We start from the raw sequence: 15889 nt of genomic DNA, 5'->3' as shown, positions 1-15889 counted from the left end.
TTTAGCAATCATGAAACGGAATCATTTTGGATAATATTGTCTAATTTCCTTTCATATCCAACTTTAAAACAGGTGTACAATCTACGGCGCTGGGCGGCTTTCGGAGAGAGAAGTGAAAAAGCTTACGGCACCTGGGATTCCCAGGCGGTCTTCCATCCAGGTACTAACCAGGCCCTGCTCTGCTTAGCTTCCGAGATCAGACGAGATCGGGCGGAACCAGAGAGGTATGGCCGTAAGCTGCTTTTCATCTTTTTCCTAATCCTTTATAATGCGTCAATGAATTATGACACGCCTGCCGTTGGCATCTTTGTGTGGGTTAAATAAGGGTATGCAAAGAAGGCTGTGACATCCCATGCCGAAAATTGGATGGACTAGAGAAGACCCGCCCAGGAGTCCCAGCCAATCGGTGAATGGCCATTGCAGTCCCCGCCACCTCAAATGGCCTGACGATGGTATGGACGTAAGCCACCTTTCATCTTCTTCCTATTGCATCTCTTCTACAATGTGAATTTTTTTTTACAATTGTGTAGGTGTACAATCTACGGCGCTGGGCGGCTTTCAGAGAGAGAAGTGAAAAAGCTTACGGCACCTGGGATTCCCAGGCGGTCTTCCATCCAGGTACTAACCAGGCCCTGCTCTGCTTAGCTTCCGAGATCAGACGAGATCGGGCGGAACCAGAGAGGTATGGCCGTAAGCTGCTTTTCATCTTTTTCCTAATCCTTTAAAACGTGTCAAAGATAATCAGAAGTTTCTTTTTCTAAAATTGAAGCAGTTCTTAGCATTGGCAAGAGAGGTTCCTAAAGCCTGAAGGTAACTTTACTTTTCTTCACTGGCAATTCTAACATGTTGGGTTAGCACCTGTATTTCAACGGCTAAATTACAAACAATAGTATGCCAATCGTAAATGTTGATCAACACTAATTTAGCAATCATGAAACGGAATCATTTTGGATAATATTGTCTAATTTCCTTTCATATCCAACTTTAAAACAGGTGTACAATCTACGGCGCTGGGCGGCTTTCGGAGAGAGAAGTGAAAAAGCTTACGGCACCTGGGATTCCCAGGCGGTCTTCCATCCAGGTACTAACCAGGCCCTGCTCTGCTTAGCTTCCGAGATCAGACGAGATCGGGCGGAACCAGAGAGGTATGGCCGTAAGCTGCTTTTCATCTTTTTCCTAATCCTTTATAATGCGTCAATGAATTATGACACGCCTGCCGTTGGCATCTTTGTGTGGGTTAAATAAGGGTATGCAAAGAAGGCTGTGACATCCCATGCCGAAAATTGGATGGACTAGAGAAGACCCGCCCAGGAGTCCCAGCCAATCGGTGAATGGCCATTGCAGTCCCCGCCACCTCAAATGGCCTGACGATGGTATGGACGTAAGCCACCTTTCATCTTCTTCCTATTGCATCTCTTCTACAATGTGAAATTTTTTTTACAATTGTGTAGGTGTACAATCTACGGCGCTGGGCGGCTTTCAGAGAGAGAAGTGAAAAAGCTTACGGCACCTGGGATTCCCAGGCGGTCTTCCATCCAGGTACTAACCAGGCCCTGCTCTGCTTAGCTTCCGAGATCAGACGAGATCGGGCGGAACCAGAGAGGTATGGCCGTAAGCTGCTTTTCATCTTTTTCCTAATCCTTTATAATGCGTCAATGAATTATGACACGCCTGCCGTTGGCATCTTTGTGTGGGTTAAATAAGGGTATGCAAAGAAGGCTGTGACATCCCATGCCGAAAATTGGATGGACTAGAGAAGACCCGCCCAGGAGTCCCAGCCAATCGGTGAATGGCCATTGCAGTCCCCGCCACCTCAAATGGCCTGACGATGGTATGGACGTAAGCCACCTTTCATCTTCTTCCTATTGCATCTCTTCTACAATGTGAATTTTTTTTTACAATTGTGTAGGTGTACAATCTACGGCGCTGGGCGGCTTTCAGAGAGAGAAGTGAAAAAGCTTACGGCACCTGGGATTCCCAGGCGGTCTTCCATCCAGGTACTAACCAGGCCCTGCTCTGCTTAGCTTCCGAGATCAGACGAGATCGGGCGGAACCAGAGAGGTATGGCCGTAAGCTGCTTTTCATCTTTTTCCTAATCCTTTAAAACGTGTCAAAGATAATCAGAAGTTTCTTTTTCTAAAATTGAAGCAGTTCTTAGCATTGGCAAGAGAGGTTCCTAAAGCCTGAAGGTAACTTTACTTTTCTTCACTGGCAATTCTAACATGTTGGGTTAGCACCTGTATTTCAACGGCTAAATTACAAACAATAGTATGCCAATCGTAAATGTTGATCAACACTAATTTAGCAATCATGAAACGGAATCATTTTGGATAATATTGTCTAATTTCCTTTCATATCCAACTTTAAAACAGGTGTACAATCTACGGCGCTGGGCGGCTTTCGGAGAGAGAAGTGAAAAAGCTTACGGCACCTGGGATTCCCAGGCGGTCTTCCATCCAGGTACTAACCAGGCCCTGCTCTGCTTAGCTTCCGAGATCAGACGAGATCGGGCGGAACCAGAGAGGTATGGCCGTAAGCTGCTTTTCATCTTTTTCCTAATCCTTTATAATGCGTCAATGAATTATGACACGCCTGCCGTTGGCATCTTTGTGTGGGTTAAATAAGGGTATGCAAAGAAGGCTGTGACATCCCATGCCGAAAATTGGATGGACTAGAGAAGACCCGCCCAGGAGTCCCAGCCAATCGGTGAATGGCCATTGCAGTCCCCGCCACCTCAAATGGCCTGACGATGGTATGGACGTAAGCCACCTTTCATCTTCTTCCTATTGCATCTCTTCTACAATGTGAAATTTTTTTTACAATTGTGTAGGTGTACAATCTACGGCGCTGGGCGGCTTTCAGAGAGAGAAGTGAAAAAGCTTACGGCACCTGGGATTCCCAGGCGGTCTTCCATCCAGGTACTAACCAGGCCCTGCTCTGCTTAGCTTCCGAGATCAGACGAGATCGGGCGGAACCAGAGAGGTATGGCCGTAAGCTGCTTTTCATCTTTTTCCTAATCCTTTATAATGCGTCAATGAATTATGACACGCCTGCCGTTGGCATCTTTGTGTGGGTTAAATAAGGGTATGCAAAGAAGGCTGTGACATCCCATGCCGAAAATTGGATGGACTAGAGAAGACCCGCCCAGGAGTCCCAGCCAATCGGTGAATGGCCATTGCAGTCCCCGCCACCTCAAATGGCCTGACGATGGTATGGACGTAAGCCACCTTTCATCTTCTTCCTATTGCATCTCTTCTACAATGTGAATTTTTTTTTACAATTGTGTAGGTGTACAATCTACGGCGCTGGGCGGCTTTCAGAGAGAGAAGTGAAAAAGCTTACGGCACCTGGGATTCCCAGGCGGTCTTCCATCCAGGTACTAACCAGGCCCTGCTCTGCTTAGCTTCCGAGATCAGACGAGATCGGGCGGAACCAGAGAGGTATGGCCGTAAGCTGCTTTTCATCTTTTTCCTAATCCTTTAAAACGTGTCAAAGATAATCAGAAGTTTCTTTTTCTAAAATTGAAGCAGTTCTTAGCATTGGCAAGAGAGGTTCCTAAAGCCTGAAGGTAACTTTACTTTTCTTCACTGGCAATTCTAACATGTTGGGTTAGCACCTGTATTTCAACGGCTAAATTACAAACAATAGTATGCCAATCGTAAATGTTGATCAACACTAATTTAGCAATCATGAAACGGAATCATTTTGGATAATATTGTCTAATTTCCTTTCATATCCAACTTTAAAACAGGTGTACAATCTACGGCGCTGGGCGGCTTTCGGAGAGAGAAGTGAAAAAGCTTACGGCACCTGGGATTCCCAGGCGGTCTTCCATCCAGGTACTAACCAGGCCCTGCTCTGCTTAGCTTCCGAGATCAGACGAGATCGGGCGGAACCAGAGAGGTATGGCCGTAAGCTGCTTTTCATCTTTTTCCTAATCCTTTATAATGCGTCAATGAATTATGACACGCCTGCCGTTGGCATCTTTGTGTGGGTTAAATAAGGGTATGCAAAGAAGGCTGTGACATCCCATGCCGAAAATTGGATGGACTAGAGAAGACCCGCCCAGGAGTCCCAGCCAATCGGTGAATGGCCATTGCAGTCCCCGCCACCTCAAATGGCCTGACGATGGTATGGACGTAAGCCACCTTTCATCTTCTTCCTATTGCATCTCTTCTACAATGTGAAATTTTTTTTACAATTGTGTAGGTGTACAATCTACGGCGCTGGGCGGCTTTCAGAGAGAGAAGTGAAAAAGCTTACGGCACCTGGGATTCCCAGGCGGTCTTCCATCCAGGTACTAACCAGGCCCTGCTCTGCTTAGCTTCCGAGATCAGACGAGATCGGGCGGAACCAGAGAGGTATGGCCGTAAGCTGCTTTTCATCTTTTTCCTAATCCTTTAAAACGTGTCAAAGATAATCAGAAGTTTCTTTTTCTAAAATTGAAGCAGTTCTTAGCATTGGCAAGAGAGGTTCCTAAAGCCTGAAGGTAACTTTACTTTTCTTCACTGGCAATTCTAACATGTTGGGTTAGCACCTGTATTTCAACGGCTAAATTACAAACAATAGTATGCCAATCGTAAATGTTGATCAACACTAATTTAGCAATCATGAAACGGAATCATTTTGGATAATATTGTCTAATTTCCTTTCATATCCAACGTTAAAACAACACTAAACATGCATCTCTTCAACAATGTGATGTTCTTTTTGTAATTTGTAGGTGTACAATCTGCGGCGCTCGGCGGCTTTCGGAGAGAGAAGTGAAAAAGCTTACGGCACCTGGGATTCCCAGGCGGTCTTCCATCCAGGTACTAACCAGGCCCTGCTCTGCTTAGCTTCCGAGATCAGACGAGATCGGGCGGAACCAGAGAGGTATGGCCGTAAGCTGCTTTTCATCTTTTTCCTAATCCTTTATAATGCGTCAATGAATTATGACACGCCTGCCGTTGGCATCTTTGTGTGGGTTAAATAAGGGTATGCAAAGAAGGCTGTGACATCCCATGCCGAAAATTGGATGGACTAGAGAAGACCCGCCCAGGAGTCCCAGCCAATCGGTGAATGGCCATTGCAGTCCCCGCCACCTCAAATGGCCTGACGATGGTATGGACGTAAGCCACCTTTCATCTTCTTCCTATTGCATCTCTTCTACAATGTGAATTTTTTTTTACAATTGTGTAGGTGTACAATCTACGGCGCTGGGCGGCTTTCAGAGAGAGAAGTGAAAAAGCTTACGGCACCTGGGATTCCCAGGCGATCTTCCATCCAGGTACTAACCAGGCCCTGCTCTGCTTAGCTTCCGAGATCAGACGAGATCGGGCGGAACCAGAGAGGTATGGCCGTAAGCTGCTTTTCATCTTTTTCCTAATCCTTTAAAACGTGTCAAAGATAATCAGAAGTTTCTTTTTCTAAAATTGAAGCAGTTCTTAGCATTGGCAAGAGAGGTTCCTAAAGCCTGAAGGTAACTTTACTTTTCTTCACTGGCAATTCTAACATGTTGGGTTAGCACCTGTATTTCAACGGCTAAATTACAAACAATAGTATGCCAATCGTAAATGTTGATCAACACTAATTTAGCAATCATGAAACGGAATCATTTTGGATAATATTGTCTAATTTCCTTTCATATCCAACGTTAAAACAACACTAAACATGCATCTCTTCAACAATGTGATGTTCTTTTTGTAATTTGTAGGTGTACAATCTGCGGCGCTCGGCGGCTTTCGGAGAGAGAAGTGAAAAAGCTTACGGCACCTGGGATTCCCAGGCGGTCTTCCATCCAGGTACTAACCAGGCCCTGCTCTGCTTAGCTTCCGAGATCAGACGAGATCGGGCGGAACCAGAGAGGTATGGCCGTAAGCTGCTTTTCATCTTTTTCCTAATCCTTTATAATGCGTCAATGAATTATGACACGCCTGCCGTTGGCATCTTTGTGTGGGTTAAATAAGGGTATGCAAAGAAGGCTGTGACATCCCATGCCGAAAATTGGATGGACTAGAGAAGACCCGCCCAGGAGTCCCAGCCAATCGGTGAATGGCCATTGCAGTCCCCGCCACCTCAAATGGCCTGACGATGGTATGGACGTAAGCCACCTTTCATCTTCTTCCTATTGCATCTCTTCTACAATGTGAATTTTTTTTTACAATTGTGTAGGTGTACAATCTACGGCGCTGGGCGGCTTTCAGAGAGAGAAGTGAAAAAGCTTACGGCACCTGGGATTCCCAGGCGGTCTTCCATCCAGGTACTAACCAGGCCCTGCTCTGCTTAGCTTCCAAGATCAGACGAGATCGGGCGGAACCAGAGAGGTATGGCCGTAAGCTGCTTTTCATCTTTTTCCTAATCCTTTAAAACGTGTCAAAGATAATCAGAAGTTTCTTTTTCTAAAATTGAAGCAGTTCTTAGCATTGGCAAGAGAGGTTCCTAAAGCCTGAAGGTAACTTTACTTTTCTTCACTGGCAATTCTAACATGTTGGGTTAGCACCTGTATTTCAACGGCTAAATTACAAACAATAGTATGCCAATCGTAAATGTTGATCAACACTAATTTAGCAATCATGAAACGGAATCATTTTGGATAATATTGTCTAATTTCCTTTCATATCCAACGTTAAAACAACACTAAACATGCATCTCTTCAACAATGTGATGTTCTTTTTGTAATTTGTAGGTGTACAATCTGCGGCGCTCGGCGGCTTTCGGAGAGAGAAGTGAAAAAGCTTACGGCACCTGGGATTCCCAGGCGGTCTTCCATCCAGGTACTAACCAGGCCCTGCTCTGCTTAGCTTCCGAGATCAGACGAGATCGGGCGGAACCAGAGAGGTATGGCCGTAAGCTGCTTTTCATCTTTTTCCTAATCCTTTATAATGCGTCAATGAATTATGACACGCCTGCCGTTGGCATCTTTGTGTGGGTTAAATAAGGGTATGCAAAGAAGGCTGTGACATCCCATGCCGAAAATTGGATGGACTAGAGAAGACCCGCCCAGGAGTCCCAGCCAATCGGTGAATGGCCATTGCAGTCCCCGCCACCTCAAATGGCCTGACGATGGTATGGACGTAAGCCACCTTTCATCTTCTTCCTATTGCATCTCTTCTACAATGTGAATTTTTTTTTACAATTGTGTAGGTGTACAATCTACGGCGCTGGGCGGCTTTCAGAGAGAGAAGTGAAAAAGCTTACGGCACCTGGGATTCCCAGGCGATCTTCCATCCAGGTACTAACCAGGCCCTGCTCTGCTTAGCTTCCGAGATCAGACGAGATCGGGCGGAACCAGAGAGGTATGGCCGTAAGCTGCTTTTCATCTTTTTCCTAATCCTTTAAAACGTGTCAAAGATAATCAGAAGTTTCTTTTTCTAAAATTGAAGCAGTTCTTAGCATTGGCAAGAGAGGTTCCTAAAGCCTGAAGGTAACTTTACTTTTCTTCACTGGCAATTCTAACATGTTGGGTTAGCACCTGTATTTCAACGGCTAAATTACAAACAATAGTATGCCAATCGTAAATGTTGATCAACACTAATTTAGCAATCATGAAACGGAATCATTTTGGATAATATTGTCTAATTTCCTTTCATATCCAACGTTAAAACAACACTAAACATGCATCTCTTCAACAATGTGATGTTCTTTTTGTAATTTGTAGGTGTACAATCTGCGGCGCTCGGCGGCTTTCGGAGAGAGAAGTGAAAAAGCTTACGGCACCTGGGATTCCCAGGCGGTCTTCCATCCAGGTACTAACCAGGCCCTGCTCTGCTTAGCTTCCGAGATCAGACGAGATCGGGCGGAACCAGAGAGGTATGGCCGTAAGCTGCTTTTCATCTTTTTCCTAATCCTTTATAATGCGTCAATGAATTATGACACGCCTGCCGTTGGCATCTTTGTGTGGGTTAAATAAGGGTATGCAAAGAAGGCTGTGACATCCCATGCCGAAAATTGGATGGACTAGAGAAGACCCGCCCAGGAGTCCCAGCCAATCGGTGAATGGCCATTGCAGTCCCCGCCACCTCAAATGGCCTGACGATGGTATGGACGTAAGCCACCTTTCATCTTCTTCCTATTGCATCTCTTCTACAATGTGAATTTTTTTTTACAATTGTGTAGGTGTACAATCTACGGCGCTGGGCGGCTTTCAGAGAGAGAAGTGAAAAAGCTTACGGCACCTGGGATTCCCAGGCGGTCTTCCATCCAGGTACTAACCAGGCCCTGCTCTGCTTAGCTTCCGAGATCAGACGAGATCGGGCGGAACCAGAGAGGTATGGCCGTAAGCTGCTTTTCATCTTTTTCCTAATCCTTTAAAACGTGTCAAAGATAATCAGAAGTTTCTTTTTCTAAAATTGAAGCAGTTCTTAGCATTGGCAAGAGAGGTTCCTAAAGCCTGAAGGTAACTTTACTTTTCTTCACTGGCAATTCTAACATGTTGGGTTAGCACCTGTATTTCAACGGCTAAATTACAAACAATAGTATGCCAATCGTAAATGTTGATCAACACTAATTTAGCAATCATGAAACGGAATCATTTTGGATAATATTGTCTAATTTCCTTTCATATCCAACTTTAAAATAGGTGTACAATCTACGGCGCTGGGCGGCTTTCGGAGAGAGAAGTGAAAAAGCTTACGGCACCTGGGATTCCCAGGCGGTCTTCCATCCAGGTACTAACCAGGCCCTGCTCTGCTTAGCTTCCGAGATCAGACGAGATCGGGCGGAACCAGAGAGGTATGGCCGTAAGCTGCTTTTCATCTTTTTCCTAATCCTTTATAATGCGTCAATGAATTATGACACGCCTGCCGTTGGCATCTTTGTGTGGGTTAAATAAGGGTATGCAAAGAAGGCTGTGACATCCCATGCCGAAAATTGGATGGACTAGAGAAGACCCGCCCAGGAGTCCCAGCCAATCGGTGAATGGCCATTGCAGTCCCCGCCACCTCAAATGGCCTGACGATGGTATGGACGTAAGCCACCTTTCATCTTCTTCCTATTGCATCTCTTCTACAATGTGAAATTTTTTTTACAATTGTGTAGGTGTACAATCTACGGCGCTGGGCGGCTTTCAGAGAGAGAAGTGAAAAAGCTTACGGCACCTGGGATTCCCAGGCGGTCTTCCATCCAGGTACTAACCAGGCCCTGCTCTGCTTAGCTTCCGAGATCAGACGAGATCGGGCGGAACCAGAGAGGTATGGCCGTAAGCTGCTTTTCATCTTTTTCCTAATCCTTTAAAACGTGTCAAAGATAATCAGAAGTTTCTTTTTCTAAAATTGAAGCAGTTCTTAGCATTGGCAAGAGAGGTTCCTAAAGCCTGAAGGTAACTTTACTTTTCTTCACTGGCAATTCTAACATGTTGGGTTAGCACCTGTATTTCAACGGCTAAATTACAAACAATAGTATGCCAATCGTAAATGTTGATCAACACTAATTTAGCAATCATGAAACGGAATCATTTTGGATAATATTGTCTAATTTCCTTTCATATCCAACGTTAAAACAACACTAAACATGCATATCTTCAACAATGTGATGTTCTTTTTGTAATTTGTAGGTGTACAATCTGCGGCGCTCGGCGGCTTTCGGAGAGAGAAGTGAAAAAGCTTACGGCACCTGGGATTCCCAGGCGGTCTTCCATCCAGGTACTAACCAGGCCCTGCTCTGCTTAGCTTCCGAGATCAGACGAGATCGGGCGGAACCAGAGAGGTATGGCCGTAAGCTGCTTTTCATCTTTTTCCTAATCCTTTAAAACGTGTCAAAGATAATCAGAAGTTTCTTTTTCTAAAATTGAAGCAGTTCTTAGCATTGGCAAGAGAGGTTCCTAAAGCCTGAAGGTAACTTTACTTTTCTTCACTGGCAATTCTAACATGTTGGGTTAGCACCTGTATTTCAACGGCTAAATTACAAACAATAGTATGCCAATCGTAAATGTTGATCAACACTAATTTAGCAATCATGAAACGGAATCATTTTGGATAATATTGTCTAATTTCCTTTCATATCCAACTTTAAAACAGGTGTACAATCTACGGCGCTGGGCGGCTTTCGGAGAGAGAAGTGAAAAAGCTTACGGCACCTGGGATTCCCAGGCGGTCTTCCATCCAGGTACTAACCAGGCCCTGCTCTGCTTAGCTTCCGAGATCAGACGAGATCGGGCGGAACCAGAGAGGTATGGCCGTAAGCTGCTTTTCATCTTTTTCCTAATCCTTTATAATGCGTCAATGAATTATGACACGCCTGCCGTTGGCATCTTTGTGTGGGTTAAATAAGGGTATGCAAAGAAGGCTGTGACATCCCATGCCGAAAATTGGATGGACTAGAGAAGACCCGCCCAGGAGTCCCAGCCAATCGGTGAATGGCCATTGCAGTCCCCGCCACCTCAAATGGCCTGACGATGGTATGGACGTAAGCCACCTTTCATCTTCTTCCTATTGCATCTCTTCTACAATGTGAAATTTTTTTTACAATTGTGTAGGTGTACAATCTACGGCGCTGGGCGGCTTTCAGAGAGAGAAGTGAAAAAGCTTACGGCACCTGGGATTCCCAGGCGGTCTTCCATCCAGGTACTAACCAGGCCCTGCTCTGCTTAGCTTCCGAGATCAGACGAGATCGGGCGGAACCAGAGAGGTATGGCCGTAAGCTGCTTTTCATCTTTTTCCTAATCCTTTATAATGCGTCAATGAATTATGACACGCCTGCCGTTGGCATCTTTGTGTGGGTTAAATAAGGGTATGCAAAGAAGGCTGTGACATCCCATGCCGAAAATTGGATGGACTAGAGAAGACCCGCCCAGGAGTCCCAGCCAATCGGTGAATGGCCATTGCAGTCCCCGCCACCTCAAATGGCCTGACGATGGTATGGACGTAAGCCACCTTTCATCTTCTTCCTATTGCATCTCTTCTACAATGTGAATTTTTTTTTACAATTGTGTAGGTGTACAATCTACGGCGCTGGGCGGCTTTCAGAGAGAGAAGTGAAAAAGCTTACGGCACCTGGGATTCCCAGGCGGTCTTCCATCCAGGTACTAACCAGGCCCTGCTCTGCTTAGCTTCCGAGATCAGACGAGATCGGGCGGAACCAGAGAGGTATGGCCGTAAGCTGCTTTTCATCTTTTTCCTAATCCTTTAAAACGTGTCAAAGATAATCAGAAGTTTCTTTTTCTAAAATTGAAGCAGTTCTTAGCATTGGCAAGAGAGGTTCCTAAAGCCTGAAGGTAACTTTACTTTTCTTCACTGGCAATTCTAACATGTTGGGTTAGCACCTGTATTTCAACGGCTAAATTACAAACAATAGTATGCCAATCGTAAATGTGGATCAACACTAATTTAGCAATCATGAAACGGAATCATTTTGGATAATATTGTCTAATTTCCTTTCATATCCAACTTTAAAACAGGTGTACAATCTACGGCGCTGGGCGGCTTTCGGAGAGAGAAGTGAAAAAGCTTACGGCACCTGGGATTCCCAGGCGGTCTTCCATCCAGGTACTAACCAGGCCCTGCTCTGCTTAGCTTCCGAGATCAGACGAGATCGGGCGGAACCAGAGAGGTATGGCCGTAAGCTGCTTTTCATCTTTTTCCTAATCCTTTATAATGCGTCAATGAATTATGACACGCCTGCCGTTGGCATCTTTGTGTGGGTTAAATAAGGGTATGCAAAGAAGGCTGTGACATCCCATGCCGAAAATTGGATGGACTAGAGAAGACCCGCCCAGGAGTCCCAGCCAATCGGTGAATGGCCATTGCAGTCCCCGCCACCTCAAATGGCCTGACGATGGTATGGACGTAAGCCACCTTTCATCTTCTTCCTATTGCATCTCTTCTACAATGTGAAATTTTTTTTACAATTGTGTAGGTGTACAATCTACGGCGCTGGGCGGCTTTCAGAGAGAGAAGTGAAAAAGCTTACGGCACCTGGGATTCCCAGGCGGTCTTCCATCCAGGTACTAACCAGGCCCTGCTCTGCTTAGCTTCCGAGATCAGACGAGATCGGGCGGAACCAGAGAGGTATGGCCGTAAGCTGCTTTTCATCTTTTTCCTAATCCTTTATAATGCGTCAATGAATTATGACACGCCTGCCGTTGGCATCTTTGTGTGGGTTAAATAAGGGTATGCAAAGAAGGCTGTGACATCCCATGCCGAAAATTGGATGGACTAGAGAAGACCCGCCCAGGAGTCCCAGCCAATCGGTGAATGGCCATTGCAGTCCCCGCCACCTCAAATGGCCTGACGATGGTATGGACGTAAGCCACCTTTCATCTTCTTCCTATTGCATCTCTTCTACAATGTGAATTTTTTTTTACAATTGTGTAGGTGTACAATCTACGGCGCTGGGCGGCTTTCAGAGAGAGAAGTGAAAAAGCTTACGGCACCTGGGATTCCCAGGCGGTCTTCCATCCAGGTACTAACCAGGCCCTGCTCTGCTTAGCTTCCGAGATCAGACGAGATCGGGCGGAACCAGAGAGGTATGGCCGTAAGCTGCTTTTCATCTTTTTCCTAATCCTTTAAAACGTGTCAAAGATAATCAGAAGTTTCTTTTTCTAAAATTGAAGCAGTTCTTAGCATTGGCAAGAGAGGTTCCTAAAGCCTGAAGGTAACTTTACTTTTCTTCACTGGCAATTCTAACATGTTGGGTTAGCACCTGTATTTCAACGGCTAAATTACAAACAATAGTATGCCAATCGTAAATGTTGATCAACACTAATTTAGCAATCATGAAACGGAATCATTTTGGATAATATTGTCTAATTTCCTTTCATATCCAACTTTAAAACAGGTGTACAATCTACGGCGCTGGGCGGCTTTCGGAGAGAGAAGTGAAAAAGCTTACGGCACCTGGGATTCCCAGGCGGTCTTCCATCCAGGTACTAACCAGGCCCTGCTCTGCTTAGCTTCCGAGATCAGACGAGATCGGGCGGAACCAGAGAGGTATGGCCGTAAGCTGCTTTTCATCTTTTTCCTAATCCTTTATAATGCGTCAATGAATTATGACACGCCTGCCGTTGGCATCTTTGTGTGGGTTAAATAAGGGTATGCAAAGAAGGCTGTGACATCCCATGCCGAAAATTGGATGGACTAGAGAAGACCCGCCCAGGAGTCCCAGCCAATCGGTGAATGGCCATTGCAGTCCCCGCCACCTCAAATGGCCTGACGATGGTATGGACGTAAGCCACCTTTCATCTTCTTCCTATTGCATCTCTTCTACAATGTGAAATTTTTTTTACAATTGTGTAGGTGTACAATCTACGGCGCTGGGCGGCTTTCAGAGAGAGAAGTGAAAAAGCTTACGGCACCTGGGATTCCCAGGCGGTCTTCCATCCAGGTACTAACCAGGCCCTGCTCTGCTTAGCTTCCGAGATCAGACGAGATCGGGCGGAACCAGAGAGGTATGGCCGTAAGCTGCTTTTCATCTTTTTCCTAATCCTTTATAATGCGTCAATGAATTATGACACGCCTGCCGTTGGCATCTTTGTGTGGGTTAAATAAGGGTATGCAAAGAAGGCTGTGACATCCCATGCCGAAAATTGGATGGACTAGAGAAGACCCGCCCAGGAGTCCCAGCCAATCGGTGAATGGCCATTGCAGTCCCCGCCACCTCAAATGGCCTGACGATGGTATGGACGTAAGCCACCTTTCATCTTCTTCCTATTGCATCTCTTCTACAATGTGAATTTTTTTTTACAATTGTGTAGGTGTACAATCTACGGCGCTGGGCGGCTTTCAGAGAGAGAAGTGAAAAAGCTTACGGCACCTGGGATTCCCAGGCGGTCTTCCATCCAGGTACTAACCAGGCCCTGCTCTGCTTAGCTTCCGAGATCAGACGAGATCGGGCGGAACCAGAGAGGTATGGCCGTAAGCTGCTTTTCATCTTTTTCCTAATCCTTTAAAACGTGTCAAAGATAATCAGAAGTTTCTTTTTCTAAAATTGAAGCAGTTCTTAGCATTGGCAAGAGAGGTTCCTAAAGCCTGAAGGTAACTTTACTTTTCTTCACTGGCAATTCTAACATGTTGGGTTAGCACCTGTATTTCAACGGCTAAATTACAAACAATAGTATGCCAATCGTAAATGTTGATCAACACTAATTTAGCAATCATGAAACGGAATCATTTTGGATAATATTGTCTAATTTCCTTTCATATCCAACTTTAAAACAGGTGTACAATCTACGGCGCTGGGCGGCTTTCGGAGAGAGAAGTGAAAAAGCTTACGGCACCTGGGATTCCCAGGCGGTCTTCCATCCAGGTACTAACCAGGCCCTGCTCTGCTTAGCTTCCGAGATCAGACGAGATCGGGCGGAACCAGAGAGGTATGGCCGTAAGCTGCTTTTCATCTTTTTCCTAATCCTTTATAATGCGTCAATGAATTATGACACGCCTGCCGTTGGCATCTTTGTGTGGGTTAAATAAGGGTATGCAAAGAAGGCTGTGACATCCCATGCCGAAAATTGGATGGACTAGAGAAGACCCGCCCAGGAGTCCCAGCCAATCGGTGAATGGCCATTGCAGTCCCCGCCACCTCAAATGGCCTGACGATGGTATGGACGTAAGCCACCTTTCATCTTCTTCCTATTGCATCTCTTCTACAATGTGAAATTTTTTTTACAATTGTGTAGGTGTACAATCTACGGCGCTGGGCGGCTTTCAGAGAGAGAAGTGAAAAAGCTTACGGCACCTGGGATTCCCAGGCGGTCTTCCATCCAGGTACTAACCAGGCCCTGCTCTGCTTAGCTTCCGAGATCAGACGAGATCGGGCGGAACCAGAGAGGTATGGCCGTAAGCTGCTTTTCATCTTTTTCCTAATCCTTTAAAACGTGTCAAAGATAATCAGAAGTTTCTTTTTCTAAAATTGAAGCAGTTCTTAGCATTGGCAAGAGAGGTTCCTAAAGCCTGAAGGTAACTTTACTTTTCTTCACTGGCAATTCTAACATGTTGGGTTAGCACCTGTATTTCAACGGCTAAATTACAAACAATAGTATGCCAATCGTAAATGTTGATCAACACTAATTTAGCAATCATGAAACGGAATCATTTTGGATAATATTGTCTAATTTCCTTTCATATCCAACGTTAAAACAACACTAAACATGCATCTCTTCAACAATGTGATGTTCTTTTTGTAATTTGTAGGTGTACAATCTGCGGCGCTCGGCGGCTTTCGGAGAGAGAAGTGAAAAAGCTTACGGCACCTGGGATTCCCAGGCGGTCTTCCATCCAGGTACTAACCAGGCCCTGCTCTGCTTAGCTTCCGAGATCAGACGAGATCGGGCGGAACCAGAGAGGTATGGCCGTAAGCTGCTTTTCATCTTTTTCCTAATCCTTTATAATGCGTCAATGAATTATGACACGCCTGCCGTTGGCATCTTTGTGTGGGTTAAATAAGGGTATGCAAAGAAGGCTGTGACATCCCATGCCGAAAATTGGATGGACTAGAGAAGACCCGCCCAGGAGTCCCAGCCAATCGGTGAATGGCCATTGCAGTCCCCGCCACCTCAAATGGCCTGACGATGGTATGGACGTAAGCCACCTTTCATCTTCTTCCTATTGCATCTCTTCTACAATGTGAATTTTTTTTTACAATTGTGTAGGTGTACAATCTACGGCGCTGGGCGGCTTTCAGAGAGAGAAGTGAAAAAGCTTACGGCACCTGGGATTCCCAGGCGATCTTCCATCCAGGTACTAACCAGGCCCTGCTCTGCTTAGCTTCCGAGATCAGACGAGATCGGGCGGAACCAGAGAGGTATGGCCGTAAGCTGCTTTTCATCTTTTTCCTAATCCTTTAAAACGTGTCAAAGATAATCAGAAGTTTCTTTTTCTAAAATTGAAGCAGTTCTTAGCATTGGCAAGAGAGGTTCCTAAAGCCTGAAGGTAACTTTACTTTTCTTCACTGGCAATTCTAACATGTTGGGTTAGCA

The 15889-nt window shown here is 45.5% G+C and overlaps 34 non-coding genes across 34 annotated transcripts; all 34 read right to left on the bottom strand.

Annotated features, from left to right (window-relative positions):
* Positions 1-119: 119 nt before the first annotated feature.
* On the bottom strand, positions 120-238 carry LOC134117793 (5S ribosomal RNA). The gene has a single exon (XR_009949349.1). It is a non-coding gene; the product is annotated as a 5S ribosomal RNA (ribosomal RNA).
* Positions 239-577: 339 nt separating this feature from the next.
* Positions 578-696, bottom strand: LOC134117791 (5S ribosomal RNA). The gene has a single exon (XR_009949347.1). It is a non-coding gene; the product is annotated as a 5S ribosomal RNA (ribosomal RNA).
* Positions 697-1040: 344 nt separating this feature from the next.
* LOC134117790 (5S ribosomal RNA) lies at positions 1041-1159 on the bottom strand. Its single transcript, XR_009949346.1, has one exon. It is a non-coding gene; the product is annotated as a 5S ribosomal RNA (ribosomal RNA).
* Positions 1160-1498: 339 nt separating this feature from the next.
* On the bottom strand, positions 1499-1617 carry LOC134117789 (5S ribosomal RNA). Its single transcript, XR_009949345.1, has one exon. It is a non-coding gene; the product is annotated as a 5S ribosomal RNA (ribosomal RNA).
* Positions 1618-1956: 339 nt separating this feature from the next.
* On the bottom strand, positions 1957-2075 carry LOC134117788 (5S ribosomal RNA). Its single transcript, XR_009949344.1, has one exon. It is a non-coding gene; the product is annotated as a 5S ribosomal RNA (ribosomal RNA).
* A 344-nt stretch (positions 2076-2419) lies between these two features.
* Positions 2420-2538, bottom strand: LOC134117787 (5S ribosomal RNA). The gene has a single exon (XR_009949343.1). It is a non-coding gene; the product is annotated as a 5S ribosomal RNA (ribosomal RNA).
* Positions 2539-2877: 339 nt separating this feature from the next.
* On the bottom strand, positions 2878-2996 carry LOC134117786 (5S ribosomal RNA). Its single transcript, XR_009949342.1, has one exon. It is a non-coding gene; the product is annotated as a 5S ribosomal RNA (ribosomal RNA).
* Positions 2997-3335: 339 nt separating this feature from the next.
* LOC134117785 (5S ribosomal RNA) lies at positions 3336-3454 on the bottom strand. The gene has a single exon (XR_009949341.1). It is a non-coding gene; the product is annotated as a 5S ribosomal RNA (ribosomal RNA).
* A 344-nt stretch (positions 3455-3798) lies between these two features.
* On the bottom strand, positions 3799-3917 carry LOC134117784 (5S ribosomal RNA). The gene has a single exon (XR_009949340.1). It is a non-coding gene; the product is annotated as a 5S ribosomal RNA (ribosomal RNA).
* A 339-nt stretch (positions 3918-4256) lies between these two features.
* LOC134117783 (5S ribosomal RNA) lies at positions 4257-4375 on the bottom strand. The gene has a single exon (XR_009949339.1). It is a non-coding gene; the product is annotated as a 5S ribosomal RNA (ribosomal RNA).
* Positions 4376-4770: 395 nt separating this feature from the next.
* On the bottom strand, positions 4771-4889 carry LOC134117782 (5S ribosomal RNA). Its single transcript, XR_009949338.1, has one exon. It is a non-coding gene; the product is annotated as a 5S ribosomal RNA (ribosomal RNA).
* A 339-nt stretch (positions 4890-5228) lies between these two features.
* On the bottom strand, positions 5229-5347 carry LOC134118802 (5S ribosomal RNA). The gene has a single exon (XR_009950363.1). It is a non-coding gene; the product is annotated as a 5S ribosomal RNA (ribosomal RNA).
* Positions 5348-5742: 395 nt separating this feature from the next.
* LOC134117780 (5S ribosomal RNA) lies at positions 5743-5861 on the bottom strand. The gene has a single exon (XR_009949336.1). It is a non-coding gene; the product is annotated as a 5S ribosomal RNA (ribosomal RNA).
* Positions 5862-6200: 339 nt separating this feature from the next.
* On the bottom strand, positions 6201-6319 carry LOC134118829 (5S ribosomal RNA). Its single transcript, XR_009950390.1, has one exon. It is a non-coding gene; the product is annotated as a 5S ribosomal RNA (ribosomal RNA).
* Positions 6320-6714: 395 nt separating this feature from the next.
* On the bottom strand, positions 6715-6833 carry LOC134117779 (5S ribosomal RNA). Its single transcript, XR_009949335.1, has one exon. It is a non-coding gene; the product is annotated as a 5S ribosomal RNA (ribosomal RNA).
* A 339-nt stretch (positions 6834-7172) lies between these two features.
* LOC134118801 (5S ribosomal RNA) lies at positions 7173-7291 on the bottom strand. Its single transcript, XR_009950362.1, has one exon. It is a non-coding gene; the product is annotated as a 5S ribosomal RNA (ribosomal RNA).
* A 395-nt stretch (positions 7292-7686) lies between these two features.
* On the bottom strand, positions 7687-7805 carry LOC134117778 (5S ribosomal RNA). The gene has a single exon (XR_009949334.1). It is a non-coding gene; the product is annotated as a 5S ribosomal RNA (ribosomal RNA).
* A 339-nt stretch (positions 7806-8144) lies between these two features.
* On the bottom strand, positions 8145-8263 carry LOC134117777 (5S ribosomal RNA). Its single transcript, XR_009949333.1, has one exon. It is a non-coding gene; the product is annotated as a 5S ribosomal RNA (ribosomal RNA).
* Positions 8264-8607: 344 nt separating this feature from the next.
* Positions 8608-8726, bottom strand: LOC134117776 (5S ribosomal RNA). The gene has a single exon (XR_009949332.1). It is a non-coding gene; the product is annotated as a 5S ribosomal RNA (ribosomal RNA).
* Positions 8727-9065: 339 nt separating this feature from the next.
* Positions 9066-9184, bottom strand: LOC134117775 (5S ribosomal RNA). The gene has a single exon (XR_009949331.1). It is a non-coding gene; the product is annotated as a 5S ribosomal RNA (ribosomal RNA).
* Positions 9185-9579: 395 nt separating this feature from the next.
* On the bottom strand, positions 9580-9698 carry LOC134117774 (5S ribosomal RNA). Its single transcript, XR_009949330.1, has one exon. It is a non-coding gene; the product is annotated as a 5S ribosomal RNA (ribosomal RNA).
* Positions 9699-10042: 344 nt separating this feature from the next.
* Positions 10043-10161, bottom strand: LOC134117773 (5S ribosomal RNA). Its single transcript, XR_009949329.1, has one exon. It is a non-coding gene; the product is annotated as a 5S ribosomal RNA (ribosomal RNA).
* A 339-nt stretch (positions 10162-10500) lies between these two features.
* Positions 10501-10619, bottom strand: LOC134117772 (5S ribosomal RNA). The gene has a single exon (XR_009949328.1). It is a non-coding gene; the product is annotated as a 5S ribosomal RNA (ribosomal RNA).
* A 339-nt stretch (positions 10620-10958) lies between these two features.
* LOC134117771 (5S ribosomal RNA) lies at positions 10959-11077 on the bottom strand. Its single transcript, XR_009949327.1, has one exon. It is a non-coding gene; the product is annotated as a 5S ribosomal RNA (ribosomal RNA).
* A 344-nt stretch (positions 11078-11421) lies between these two features.
* On the bottom strand, positions 11422-11540 carry LOC134117769 (5S ribosomal RNA). Its single transcript, XR_009949325.1, has one exon. It is a non-coding gene; the product is annotated as a 5S ribosomal RNA (ribosomal RNA).
* A 339-nt stretch (positions 11541-11879) lies between these two features.
* Positions 11880-11998, bottom strand: LOC134117768 (5S ribosomal RNA). The gene has a single exon (XR_009949324.1). It is a non-coding gene; the product is annotated as a 5S ribosomal RNA (ribosomal RNA).
* Positions 11999-12337: 339 nt separating this feature from the next.
* Positions 12338-12456, bottom strand: LOC134117767 (5S ribosomal RNA). The gene has a single exon (XR_009949323.1). It is a non-coding gene; the product is annotated as a 5S ribosomal RNA (ribosomal RNA).
* A 344-nt stretch (positions 12457-12800) lies between these two features.
* Positions 12801-12919, bottom strand: LOC134117766 (5S ribosomal RNA). The gene has a single exon (XR_009949322.1). It is a non-coding gene; the product is annotated as a 5S ribosomal RNA (ribosomal RNA).
* Positions 12920-13258: 339 nt separating this feature from the next.
* Positions 13259-13377, bottom strand: LOC134117765 (5S ribosomal RNA). Its single transcript, XR_009949321.1, has one exon. It is a non-coding gene; the product is annotated as a 5S ribosomal RNA (ribosomal RNA).
* Positions 13378-13716: 339 nt separating this feature from the next.
* LOC134117764 (5S ribosomal RNA) lies at positions 13717-13835 on the bottom strand. Its single transcript, XR_009949320.1, has one exon. It is a non-coding gene; the product is annotated as a 5S ribosomal RNA (ribosomal RNA).
* A 344-nt stretch (positions 13836-14179) lies between these two features.
* On the bottom strand, positions 14180-14298 carry LOC134117763 (5S ribosomal RNA). Its single transcript, XR_009949319.1, has one exon. It is a non-coding gene; the product is annotated as a 5S ribosomal RNA (ribosomal RNA).
* Positions 14299-14637: 339 nt separating this feature from the next.
* LOC134117762 (5S ribosomal RNA) lies at positions 14638-14756 on the bottom strand. Its single transcript, XR_009949318.1, has one exon. It is a non-coding gene; the product is annotated as a 5S ribosomal RNA (ribosomal RNA).
* A 395-nt stretch (positions 14757-15151) lies between these two features.
* LOC134117761 (5S ribosomal RNA) lies at positions 15152-15270 on the bottom strand. Its single transcript, XR_009949317.1, has one exon. It is a non-coding gene; the product is annotated as a 5S ribosomal RNA (ribosomal RNA).
* A 339-nt stretch (positions 15271-15609) lies between these two features.
* On the bottom strand, positions 15610-15728 carry LOC134118800 (5S ribosomal RNA). The gene has a single exon (XR_009950361.1). It is a non-coding gene; the product is annotated as a 5S ribosomal RNA (ribosomal RNA).
* Between the last annotated feature and the right edge of the window lie 161 nt (positions 15729-15889).

Source organism: Pungitius pungitius, unplaced genomic scaffold (assembly GCF_949316345.1).
Source record: "Pungitius pungitius unplaced genomic scaffold, fPunPun2.1 scaffold_24, whole genome shotgun sequence".
Classification (NCBI taxonomy): domain Eukaryota; kingdom Metazoa; phylum Chordata; class Actinopteri; order Perciformes; family Gasterosteidae; genus Pungitius; species Pungitius pungitius.
The sequence above is the reverse complement of the archived record's forward strand: the minus strand, read 5'-3'. Positions and strand labels throughout refer to the sequence as shown.